This window comes from Lissotriton vulgaris, chromosome 2_1 (assembly GCF_964263255.1).
Source record: "Lissotriton vulgaris chromosome 2_1, aLisVul1.2, whole genome shotgun sequence".
Classification (NCBI taxonomy): Eukaryota; Metazoa; Chordata; class Amphibia; order Caudata; family Salamandridae; genus Lissotriton; species Lissotriton vulgaris.
In genome coordinates, this window is record NC_141687.1 from 968369957 (window position 1) to 968382519 (window position 12563).

The 12563-nt window shown below is 43.1% G+C and overlaps 2 long non-coding RNA genes across 2 annotated transcripts; one reads left to right on the forward strand and one right to left on the reverse strand.

Moving 5' to 3' along the window:
• Positions 1-6520: 6520 nt before the first annotated feature.
• LOC147731498 (uncharacterized) lies at positions 6521-7043 on the reverse strand. Its single transcript, XR_015308641.1, has 3 exons — positions 6980-7043; positions 6846-6879; positions 6521-6756 (listed from the first exon to the last, which is right to left on the reverse strand). It is a non-coding gene; the product is annotated as an uncharacterized LOC147731498 (long non-coding RNA).
• Positions 7044-11566: 4523 nt separating this feature from the next.
• Positions 11567-12089, forward strand: LOC147731499 (uncharacterized). Its single transcript, XR_015308642.1, has 3 exons — positions 11567-11630; positions 11731-11764; positions 11854-12089. It is a non-coding gene; the product is annotated as an uncharacterized LOC147731499 (long non-coding RNA).
• The last annotated feature ends 474 nt before the right edge of the window (positions 12090-12563 follow it).

The window sequence follows — 12563 nt, forward strand, 5'->3', positions numbered from 1 at the left end:
AAATGGCTTTATTGCCAATAAGCTGCAGCTGAGACAATTTGCAGAACTGCAAAGTGATCTGGTTTTACAGTGAGGAAATCAGTCTTTATATATGTTTTCACAGACCCCTGACACATTATTCATTAACTACTGCATTGTGGTGTGACCATCTCAGCCACGTGTACATTACAACATCATGGTGCATTTCAGAAATATGTCTACGTTCACACTTTACATTATTCCTGACGGATCTGACCATGCAGATACTGGTTAATCTTTACACCACTACCTCCTGACCCACAGCCTTGGTCGGTTATCTTGAAATGTCAATGTGCACTGTTTGATCTTATCAGTAGAGGCCCGTGTTTTCTGCTTTCCCCATACAAATGACGCACTTGCTATCTGTGCTGAGCAAACACTTTACCCTTTCACTTAACCAGGCAAGGGCAGAGCAAACTTGGCACGTCCTAGGTCAGCGAACCCTTTCTAGGAATTGGCTCGCTGAACTGGCTCTATACACAGGTGAAAGCTAGTGAATCATTAAACAAGTTGGAGTTACAGCAGAATGGACACGTACACGTTCACTTGTAATTCTTTTGGTTTCAGCTGAATTTCAGACAAATTAATTTTAACCATTTGTGCAGCATGGAGCTTCCTTCCATTATGAGTGGCTCATATCATTTACAGGCAGATGACAGACATAAAGTAATATAAACTACGGTTCACTTTAATGTATTCATTCAACAAAGGGCCAACTAGTTTTTCATCTTTTACACAAATGTTTTACGTTGTAAATTAAATAAAGCACTTGCACTTTAAAAGAAATAAATTGAATTTCAGTTACCTTGTGAAGGAGGGAGTCAGTTGCGAAGCTGCGCTGACGTCACTCAGTGCCGCGCTGGTATTGGTCGAAACAGCGGGCATGTAGCTGAGATAGTATTGTAAAGGAGGGGTGAGAGCAGGAGCGTGAGACCTTGACTCACGGGAAAAGCAGCACATCCATTGGTTGAGATTATTTGCAACCACAGTGTAGATTGGTTGTTGAGAAAAATAAGACGCGCTAGTATTGGAAGTAATTTTGTAAACAAAAAAAACTTGCGAAGTATATGTGGTATCCGAGATATCCAGTAACGTGACCTGATCGGAGATACTTAGGGTTTGCTAAGGATCAGATGTTAAGAGGCAGACCTTACAATATGTACGGAAGCAAGAGAAAAATTAATCTTGTAGACAAAGTAAAAAATTATTTCAAGAAAGACAAACCCATTAAAACTAGAGAAAAAGTTATTATTCCACCACCAAACACTCCCGCATCATTTATGATGTTTGACAGAGGTTACCATTCTTGTGTGTGGTTAGAAAATTGGGTGGAATATACCAAAGATGACGGAATTTTAGCATTCCCTTTAAACGGTACCTTCTTTTTTTCTATTGTTTTTATTAACGATTTTTACAACAGTTTATTCCCCCTCAACCACCCCTCTATAAACACAGGACAATTCAAGGCAAAACATGTAAATCAATGCAAACAAAAGCAGTCTTTTCTACACGACAATAATCAATGCTTATTTATTTATTTATTTATTTATTTGTGTATTTTGTAAAGCGCAACAGCTGCCCCAACGGGGCGTCCCGGCGCTGATAAATCATGGAACTTAGAGGCTAGGCACCAATGGGGCATTATATGGGGAAGAGATGTGTTTTCAGGGACTTTCGGAATGCTAATTCGGATTGACAGGCTCGTAATGCAACCGGGAGGTTATTCCAACACCGAGTGGCACAGACCTCGAATGTTTTCCCTCCGGCGCGAGTACGTTTAAATCTAGGGGTTTCCAGCAGAAGTAGGGAATTTGAGCGTAATGTCCTGGTGTTGACATACGGTCTCAGAGTGCTTTTCAGATGGGCCGAGCCTTTGCCCTTGGAGGCCCGGAAAGCCAGGGTCATGGCCTTAAAAATACATCTCTTGGAAATGGGGAGCCAGTGGAGTTTACGGAGGTGTGGGGAGATGTGATGTCTGGCAGGAATTCTCTCCACCAGCCGAGCAGCAGCATTCTGGACAGTCTGTAACTTGTGGCATAGGCCTGCTGTGATGCCAAGATATAGTGCGTTGGCGTAGTCCAGGTGAGATATTATCAGGGCTTGTACCACAGTCTTACGGCAGTCCATCGGCAGGTAGTTGATGAGCCGTCTAATTGTCTTGATCTTAGCAAAACAGGATGCTGCTACTGTTTGAACCTGGGCGTTGAAACTGAGATGATTATCCCAGCGCACTCCCAGGTTTCTCACCGAGTCTTTAGGCGTGGGGGCATGGCTGAGATCATCCGGCCACCATAAATTAGAATCAAGAGGGGATGATGAGTTAAAAAACAGAATCTCTGTCTTTCCCGCGTTGAGTCGGAGGGAATTGGAGTCCATCCAGCTAGAGATGTCTCTTAGACAGTTTTTCAATGGGTCGAAGGCAGAGGCAGTGGGGGTATCAAAGGTGAAGAGTAACTGAATGTCGTCAGCGTAGGAGGTGGATTTAATCCCAGTTTGCGCAATCAGTTTAGCCAAGGGGGAGAAGTAAACATTGAACAAGAGCGGGCTCAGGGAGGAGCCCTGTGGAACTCCCCATTTAAGTGGTCTAGCGGTGGAGGTGTAGGGAGGGGTGTATACCTGCTGAGTACGGTCACCCAGGTAGGAAGAGAGCCATCTCAACACTGTACCGCCAATACCCAGGTCTCCCAGCCTTCTCAGCAGGATCTTATGAGAGACGGTGTCAAATGCTGCTGAGAGATCCAGCAGCACTAACACCGCCCTCGACCCTCGATCCAGCGTCCATCTGACCGAGTCAGCCATTTCAACAAGGGCCGACTCCGTGCTGTGGCCCGATCGAAAGCCGTGCTGAGAGTCATGCAGGAGCCCATGGGATTCAATATAGTTGGCAAGCTGGGCGTGCACCAGTTTTTCCAGGATCTTAGCTGGGGCGGGCAGGAGAGAGATGGGCCTGTAGTTACTAGGGTTATCTGGGTCAAGATCAGGTTTCTTAAGGATGGGGACTAGGGACGCATGCTTCCATTTTGCGGGAAAAATGCCCGTTCTCAGGGATTCGTTCCAGATATGGTTAAGGAATGGGTTGAGCAGGGGTGCCAGTTTTTTATATTGTTTGGCTGGCAAAGGGTCCTTGGGGGAGCCAGATTTACAGTTGAGTAATTCTACCAGTGTGTCAGCCTCAGAGATATCTGCAAACTCTAGCAATGAGGGTGACTGTAGCGGGTACGTATTAGATTCCTCACCCGACCCTGCACTACTGCTGATGGGAAAGGAGGAGTAAATAGCCTGGATTTTTTCCTCAAAGAATTGTGAAAGTTTATCACGCAGAGACTGGGAGGCTGGTTGAGTTCGAGTCAGAGCGCTGGGGTCCGTAAAGGATCTGGCTATGTTGAAAATCTCCCTGGCGCCGTTACTGGCATGTTTAATTCTGGAAGCCAGGAAGTCCCTTTTATGATCCTCAATCATTCTGCGGTATTCTTTTAGAGCTGTTTTATAGATGATTTTACTGTCGAGGGAATAGTTCTGCCTCCAGGAGCGTTCGAGGGCTTTGCATGAAGCCTTTTTCTGGCGAAGCATGTCAGAGTACCAGGGTGCGGATGGTGTGGCCCTGTAGGTTTTGATGGGTTTGAGAGGGGCCATAGCCTCTAGGGCTTGGCCGATCCAGGCGTCGAAATGGTCAATACCACAATCCGGATCAGATGATGGGGAGGGTAGAAAATTATTCTGGTGTTCCTGGAGCGTTTCAAGGGTGATACGACTCCAGTTTCTGCCTGATACTTTGGGGGCGATGGTAGGTCTGATGGAGCGGGAGATGATGATCTCAAAAGAGATGAGAAAGTGATCTGACCAGGTGACCGGGATGGGAGAGGCTACCAGAATGCTAGGTAGGTTGGAACAAATCAGGTCAAGGGTATGTCCTGCTTTGTGAGTGGGGGAATCTATTTTTTGCTCTAGATTGCAGGTCGCCAGTGTAGAAATAAAATTATTGCTATGTGAGCATGATTCATCGTTTACGTGAAGGTTAAAATCTCCTAAAGCAGTGAAGTTGGTGTAGCGAGTGCTAAGCTGGATGATGTAATCCGTCAAGGCCGGCAGGTAGGAGAGGTTGGAATGGGGAGGGCGGTAGATAAGTATTCCAGAGCAGGAGGTGGACGAGGAAAAATGGATAGTAAAAGGTAGACCCTCTATGCAGTCAATAGGGTCATATGTAGGGAAGGAAGCCGTCCATTTGGATTTGTGGATTAAGGCAACACCACCCCCCTGTTTACCGTTTGGTCTATTGGCGCAGGCGATGCTGTAGCCGTCCGGCAAGGCAAGAGTAATGGTGGGGTTAGTGGTCTCATTCAACCAGGTTTCAGTTAAGAAAAGCAGATCCCAGTTGTTGTCCTGGAGGGACTGCCAGATGTCAATAGCATGTTTATTCAGAGACCTGCAGTTAATCAGTGCCGCTCTGAGGGAAAGAGAGGGGTCGGTTCCATGGGAGGAAGCAGAGCACCGAGCGAGGGCCGGGCCAAGAGTTGAGTCCAGAGAGGGTAGTGAGAACTGGCAGGTTTCACATACGTAAATGTGGCTCTGGGCGTCCGGGATAGACCAGAGGCAGGTGGGGCAAGGAGGGGGTCTCAGAGAAAGCAACATGGTCCGAGAATGGATTGTGGGGGTAGTGCTGGTGAATCGGGCAGGGGAACCGGCCCCGGTCGCGTCATGATCGCGGACGAGCGCAGACGAGCTTGACAATGCTTACACTTGTTTATATGCTTTCAAAAAGAAAAAAAGAAAAAAAAGGGAAGACAGAGAAAGTAGAGAATAAATGGAAAACCAAACCAACTATACCATGCACGAAGGATACCAAAAGCAGGGTATAAAAGGTAGAAAGGAAAAAATACATAAGCAAGGAAGGGATTAACATAACAGCAAGCCTGATCTATCCTTGAATAAAAGATATCAGCAAGTGGGGAACAGCTGGCAAACCCAAATAATACCTTCACACCAGAATGTATGATCTAATCGTCATGTTTTTCCAATCAGTAATCAGATTCCAAATCCGTAGTCCTAGTGATCTTCCCTTCTTCCCCGTTCTAGCGTATATCGCCTTTTCTAAATTATAAATATGCAACAGCCGTGCCAGCCATTGCTGCCATTGTAGGCCGTAGTCTATCCCGCCATGCGGAGGCTATACATAAACGAAGCACAGCCATAGCCGTGAATACAAAATATACGTATTGTTGTTGCAATGTTCCCTGCTCCACTCCTAGTAGTATTACCTCTGCTGGTAACCTTAACTTACAATTCAATGACCTATCAAAAAAACTTCTATATCTTTTAACAGAGGGAGCAAGTTCGGACACTCCGGAAACATATGCTTTAGATCTCCTTCCGTACTATCACATCTTGGGCACGTAATCACCTGGGTGCCTCCCCACTGAGCAATTCTGGCTGGCATGTAATATAGCTTATAAAGGGTTTTATAGTGTTGAGCTTGTAACGCTGATGAACAGAGCCTCCTTCCCAAGTTGTAACGATTTTCCAAACGCCTCCACGGGTATCCCTAAAGAATCCATCCATTTTGTTTCAAATTTTCCTAGGTCATCCCCACTATGGGCTATAAGCTCTGCATACAATCTTTTAATCGTACAACCGTGCCCCCCCTCAATTACACAAAGTATTGCATTATCACCAAATCCAAGTGGGCCCCCTCTTTTGCTGGTCAAAAAGCTTCTCGTCTGCAAATACTTAAAAAAACTCCTTGTGCTAAGTCCAAACTCCCGTTATATTTCTGTAAATTGGCGTACTCCCGTCGGGCCAATCAGGTTCCCCATTCTTTTCACTCCTAATCGTCCCCATTCCTTAAACGTAGCGTCAGCAAAAATCTCGGGGGTAATGTAGGATCATCCCCTAATCTAGTATATGCGTGAAATCTTCCGAGGCCAAAACTTTTTTTAAACGCCTTCCATACCTTGTATGCTGCCTCTATCTTCTTAAATCTAGTTCTCTTAAAATAGCTTGGTTCTATATATCTCAGGAATGCATTTTCTGCCTCTTCCCCTAAGATCAAACCATATATCTCTGTTGATCCTGCATGTGTCTCATCTTCCATTTGGCTGCCCTCTATCTCGCACGTACTGCTAGCGTGTGCCCCACCTTTTCACTGCATTCATAGCATTTCTCCCTCTGTGCATTATATATTTTATTAACACCAAAAACAGGGTCTGGGCTCACTGGCAATAAGGACAAGCCTCACCAGAACAATGATAAACCAAAAACAGGTACCAATATTGCCACGTTATTCTACACTGGATCTCGGGTGATCACTCGAATGACTGAATAAAGCAGTAATTCTCAATGAACCAGGTTTCAGAATGAATCATTTATGTTTTATTTTTTGATTTAAGTGCATGTATCTATTTAGTATGCAATTTTCTGTATTTTATAATCAAGGAACATTTCGTCGGTTCCACACAATTAAACTGAACACAGATTTGAAACAAATGACATTAGGAAAAACGATAATTGAACAGACAAATCTCAACTAACACTCGTCAATCATACCACACAAGACAATCAAGATATATTTACAGTTATTTACAAACAGTATAGTATCACAGTGGAAAAATAAAGCATTGGAAAACAATAGATCAACAATGTCATTATTTTCTGAAATGATCAAGGGTTCCTAATGCTGAGTAGAAGAGGTCTACGCGTTTCGATAACCCCTGATTTCGGGGAAATCTCATCAGGACCATGTGCCTGTAAATGGAGAACGAGATTGAATCAATACGGGGGGGACCAAACTCCTCACAACGCTACAGTGTGGGGAAAAAATGTACTAATCATACCTCTCAATGGCCGACTTCACTTTTGTGGATGTAACTGCAGGCAAAAAAATGAGGTGGAATTAAGCCTCTCTAGTGAGAGCGCCCAAGGGGCAGAAATTCAATTATGACCAGAACATTCATTCGTGTCTACTTACATTTTGTTACGCCTAATGCGGCTGTTGGTGCGGCTGAAGAGCAGCTTGGGTAGTTACGGGTTTGCTGGGGGGGGCAAGGAAATGGTTTGATTAAGTAAACGGGAAGCGATTGGAGTCCTTAGTTCTCATTTGAGAGAATGACCACTTACTGTTTAAAAGGGTAGCGCAGGGAGTTCACGTTTATCTTTGTCGAAGTTGGGCGAATCTGTAACGTGCTCCAGAAACCTGTAAGTGAAATGGAGCCGGAATCAGATATCCGAAATAATGGTAACGCTCGCCTGGTTTACGGCGGTGTCCTAGCTTAGGTCAGCGTTTTACCTGAAAGCGTCGTGTCCGCTGTCTGATACAGGGGGTCTGCGCTGCTCGATCTCTGTGCAATTAGTCCAGTGACCGGCACCTTCCAGTCGGTGGACTGGCTCTCGTGTTCAGTTGTGGTTAAACTCACTTCCTGGTTGCCCGGGGATTCTGGGGATTGTAGTTTTTTGCCCGTTGCCATGGGGACGGGCCGCGTTCAGAATTCTGAAGTGTAATGAGCCGTCGCTCGTGGTCTAAAAGGGAAACAGCGGTCTGGATCTCAGTCTGATCGACAAATTAAAGGCGATAAAGTTCAGAGAGTTCATTGAGACCATTTATGGCGGAGTTGAATTTCACTATCAACATTGCTTCAGTGTGTGACAATTTTTCCTCCATGTCACCACCTCTGGGGTTTTTCTCAATTTTCGCAATGACTGTCCATCTTAATTCCTCAACGGTGTGTTTGTGATTGTTCCAATGGCTGACCAATGGGGCTGTTAGCACATTCTTTTTTATGCGTGATTTGTGCTGGGTAATGCGACAACGCACTTCTTGACTGGTTTTACCGATGTAAATTTTGTCACAGGGGCATTTGATACCATATATGACGAACTTAGATTTACAATTAGTAAATTTATCATGTTTCCACGATATGTGTTTGTGCTGGAAAAGATTTCCTTCCTCAGTACTGGCACAGCAGATACAAGAGCCACATCTATGATGTCCTTGGACCGGTGGTAATCCGAGCATAGTGGTGATTGTAATTATGTTTGGTTTAAGTGTTGCTCGGACCAGATGATTAGCTACACTTTGATCCTTTTTGAAGGCAAATAATGGTTTCTCCTTGAGTGACTCATCTATGTTTTCCACTAGATGCCAATTTTGTAGAATTGTTTTTTTGAGTTCATTTGAATTTGGGCAGAATGTGGAAACACATACCATCCTATTTTGTGGTGGTTTAACCTTGTTTGTTAATAGGGTGTTTCGGGGAATCCACCAGACTCTTTTCATTGTTCTTTGAAGGAGTTTTTTTGGGTAGCCTCTTTGAGATAGTTTTTCGGTCAGGATAGCAGCATGTAGCATATATGCGTCCTTGTAATAGCAATTTCTCTTGATCCGCAGGTATTGTGAGAAGGGAAGATTCTCTTTCAAATTCCGTGGGTGGCTACTGTCAAAATGCAGTGCCTTGTTTCTGTCCGTCAGTTTTTTGTACAATGTTGTGACTAGACCATCATCTGTCGGATGAACTTCCACATCAAGGAATGCCATTTTAATTTTAGAGTAGTTGATTGTGAATTTAATTTCTTCCGTTCTCGCATTTAACCATTGGTGGAATTCATTTAATTCGTCTTCCGTTCCTTTCCATGTCATGAAGACGTCGTCGATATATCGACTCCAACTTGTGATCTTGTCTTTGAATGGGTTAGACTGGTACACAAAATTCTCTTCGAATAATGCCATAAAAAGTATGGCTAACTCCGGTGCAAAGGGGCAACCCATGGCTACCCCACTTATTTGAAAAAAGAAATCTCCGTTGAAATTGAAGAAATTTTTCTTTAGTGCCAATGTGGCCAGTTGTACAATGAATTCCGTTGGTACTCTGGTGGGTCTTGGTCGTTGATCTAGAAAGAACTGTATGGCATCCAGTCCATCACTCTGGGGGATCTGGGTATACAGCGAGCAAACATCCATGGTGACTAAAAAGTCTGAATTTTGATTGAATGGGATAGTTGGAAGTTTGTTCATAAAATCAGTCGTGTCTCGAAGAAAGGATTTAACCTCTGTCATGAACGGTTTCAAGAAAAAGTCAACAAACTTGGAAATTGGTTCGAATAGTGACTCGCATCCCGAGACAATAGGTCTACCGGGGGGATTTTGTTCGTCTTTGTGGATCTTAGGTAAAACATAAAATAAAGGTGTTCGAGGGGTGTTACATTTCAAATATTCAAATTCTTTTTTGCCAATTATACCTTCTGCTAGGCCTTTTTCCAGAATTGGATGAAGTTGCTGTTGTAATTCTACGGTGGGATTGTGATTTATTTTCCTGTAGTATTTAATATTGTGTAGTTGACTCATTACTTCTTTTTTATAGTTTTCTGTGTCCCAAACAACAATGGCTCCGCCCTTATCCGCCGGTTTGATTACGATTGAGGTGTCTTTTTTCAGGTTTTCCAAGGCACATTTTTCAGCATATGAGATATTAAATTTAATCCAATTTTTACCTTCTTCCATTTTACTTATTGCTGATATGACAGTTTTTTCAAAAGTGATGGTTTCTTTTGCAATTTTGTTTGCTGGTGGGCAAAATTTAGATTTTCTTTTCAGTCCGGTGACCTCTAGTGGTGGATTCGCTGGTGTTAGGGCGAAGAAGGATTTAAGTTTTATTTTGCGGCAAAATTCTAGGGCCTCCATTTTTAGTTTGACGAAGTTGGTGCGTCTCCTGGGGACAAAAGAAAGGCCTTTTTCAAGTATGCTTCTCTCTGCTGATGTGAGAATTTTGTTAGATAGGTTGAAGATTGGGGAAGCTACCAATTCTTGTAGTTCCTCCTCCGTGTCGACATTTCCCATGGTTGGTTGTACCGTGGGCGCGCTCGATTTTCCGGTTGGCCTCTTCCTAAAAAAGGAACTGCAGAGGGACCTGGTTGCTGTTGGAAAGCTCCTCTTTTATTTCCCCCTCTTCTTTGGTTATAACCGTCACTGTCACTATTGCTTGATGCTGAAGAGGTGTCTGAAAAGGAGATGAACTTGGTATTCGATCGTCCTTGATATTCTCCTAAGAATCTTCTTGACTCAACTCTTGAGTAAAAATCAATTTGAAGGTAGGGATATGTTTTTTCGAAGTTGAAGTTTTCTTGTCCTTTTGAAACTGATTTTCTTTTTGGTTAATTGTGTAGTCTTTAAATTCTAGAATGTCCTTTTCGACTTTCTCCAGTAATGATTTTGCATCTGGGATAAGTTGGTTAGTTTGTATCTCGCTTTCCAGAGTTTTGATCTCTTCTAATTGTTGCAACGAGATCCTTTGTGCTGTCTCTACCGTTAAGACCATGAGGTCTCGGCTACACTTTGTCTCTATAAAACTGTACCCTTTCTTGTAAACGGGGTCGTCGGTGAATATCACGGGGATATTTTTAATCTGTAGTCCTCCTGGTATTGTGCCAGCTCGCAGGTGCTGGAGGAGATAGTGACCATGTAGGTCTGTGCGAATTTGTTTCTTTTTGAGTCTCAATAGTTTCTCTGTCTCGTTCTGGTTTCTGGCAGTTGTGCTTAATGTAGCTGAAGCGAAGGGAGGGGGTTTAGCCAAAAGGTTTTTTATATGTTCCTCATTGTAGGCAAATGTTTGATCTTCAGACATACTGTGCTGGGTTTCACTTGTAACATAAACAAAACATTCAAGAGCAAAAAAATAACTCAAACAGACATGCAACACCAACAAGACTTTGGTCAAAACAAAGTCAAACCCTCCACATGGGGCATACGGAAGGCCTCGCAGAACGGCTTCTGCAAAAAGTATTAACACCAAAAACAGGGTCTGGGCTCACTGGCAATAAGGACAAGCCTCACCAGAACAATGATAAACCAAAAACAGGTACCAATGTTGCCACGTTATTCTACACTGGATCTCGGGTGATCACTCGAATGACTGAATAAAGCAGTAATTCTCAATGAACCAGGTTTCAGAATGAATCATTTATGTTTTATTTTTTGATTTAAGTGCATGTATCTATTTAGTATGCAATTTTCTGTATTTTATAATCAAGGAACATTTCGTCGGTTCCACACAATTAAACTGAACACAGATTTGAAACAAATGACATTAGGAAAAACGATAATTGAACAGACAAATCTCAACTAACACTCGTCAATCATACCACACAAGACAATCAAGATATATTTACAGTTATTTACAAACAGTATAGTATCACAGTGGAAAAATAAAGCATTGGAAAACAATAGATCAACAATGTCATTATTTTCTGAAATGATCAAGGGTTCCTAATGCTGAGTAGAAGAGGTCTACGCGTTTCGATAACCCCTGATTTCGGGGAAATCTCATCAGGACCATGTGCCTGTAAATGGAGAACGAGATTGAATCAATACGGGGGGGACCAAACTCCTCACAACGCTACAGTGTGGGGAAAAAATGTACTAATCATACCTCTCAATGGCCGACTTCACTTTTGTGGATGTAACTGTAGGCAAAAAAATGAGGTGGAATTAAGCCTCTCTAGTGAGAGCGCCCAAGGGGCAGAAATTCAATTATGACCAGAACATTCATTTCCTTGCCCCCCCCAGCAAACCCGTAACTACCCAAGCTGCTCTTCAGCCGCACCAACAGCCGCATTAGGCGTAACAAAATGTAAGTAGACACGAATGAATGTTCTGGTCATAATTGAATTTCTGCCCCTTGGGCGCTCTCACTAGAGAGGCTTAATTCCACCTCATTTTTTTGCCTACAGTTACATCCACAAAAGTGAAGTCGGCCATTGAGAGGTATGATTAGTACATTTTTTCCCCACACTGTAGCGTTGTGAGGAGTTTGGTCCCCCCCGTATTGATTCAATCTCGTTCTCCATTTACAGGCACATGGTCCTGATGAGATTTCCCCGAAATCAGGGGTTATCGAAACGCGTAGACCTCTTCTACTCAGCATTAGGAACCCTTGATCATTTCAGAAAATAATGACATTGTTGATCTATTGTTTTCCAATGCTTTATTTTTCCACTGTGATACTATACTGTTTGTAAATAACTGTAAATATATCTTGATTGTCTTGTGTGGTATGATTGACGAGTGTTAGTTGAGATTTGTCTGTTCAATTATCGTTTTTCCTAATGTCATTTGTTTCAAATCTGTGTTCAGTTTAATTGTGTGGAACCGACGAAATGTTCCTTGATTATAAAATACAGAAAATTGCATACTAAATAGATACATGCACTTAAATCAAAAAATAAAACATAAATGATTCATTCTGAAACCTGGTTCATTGAGAATTACTGCTTTATTCAGTCATTCGAGTGATCACCCGAGATCCAGTGTAGAATAACGTGGCAATATTGGTACCTGTTTTTGGTTTATCATTATATATTTTAGCCGCTTTGACTGCTATACCCTCTTCTGCCGCCATCTTGACAACCATAATCTCCAGGGACCGTTCTGCCACCTCCCGATGCTCTAGAGTAGCCTATGCCAATCTATGTTCTGCTTCCAGCAAAGCCGTATATAACTGATCCGTCTTGACCTTCTCTTTTTTTTGTTTAGCCAGGCTGTAGCTAAGCGTTTCGCCCCGAAC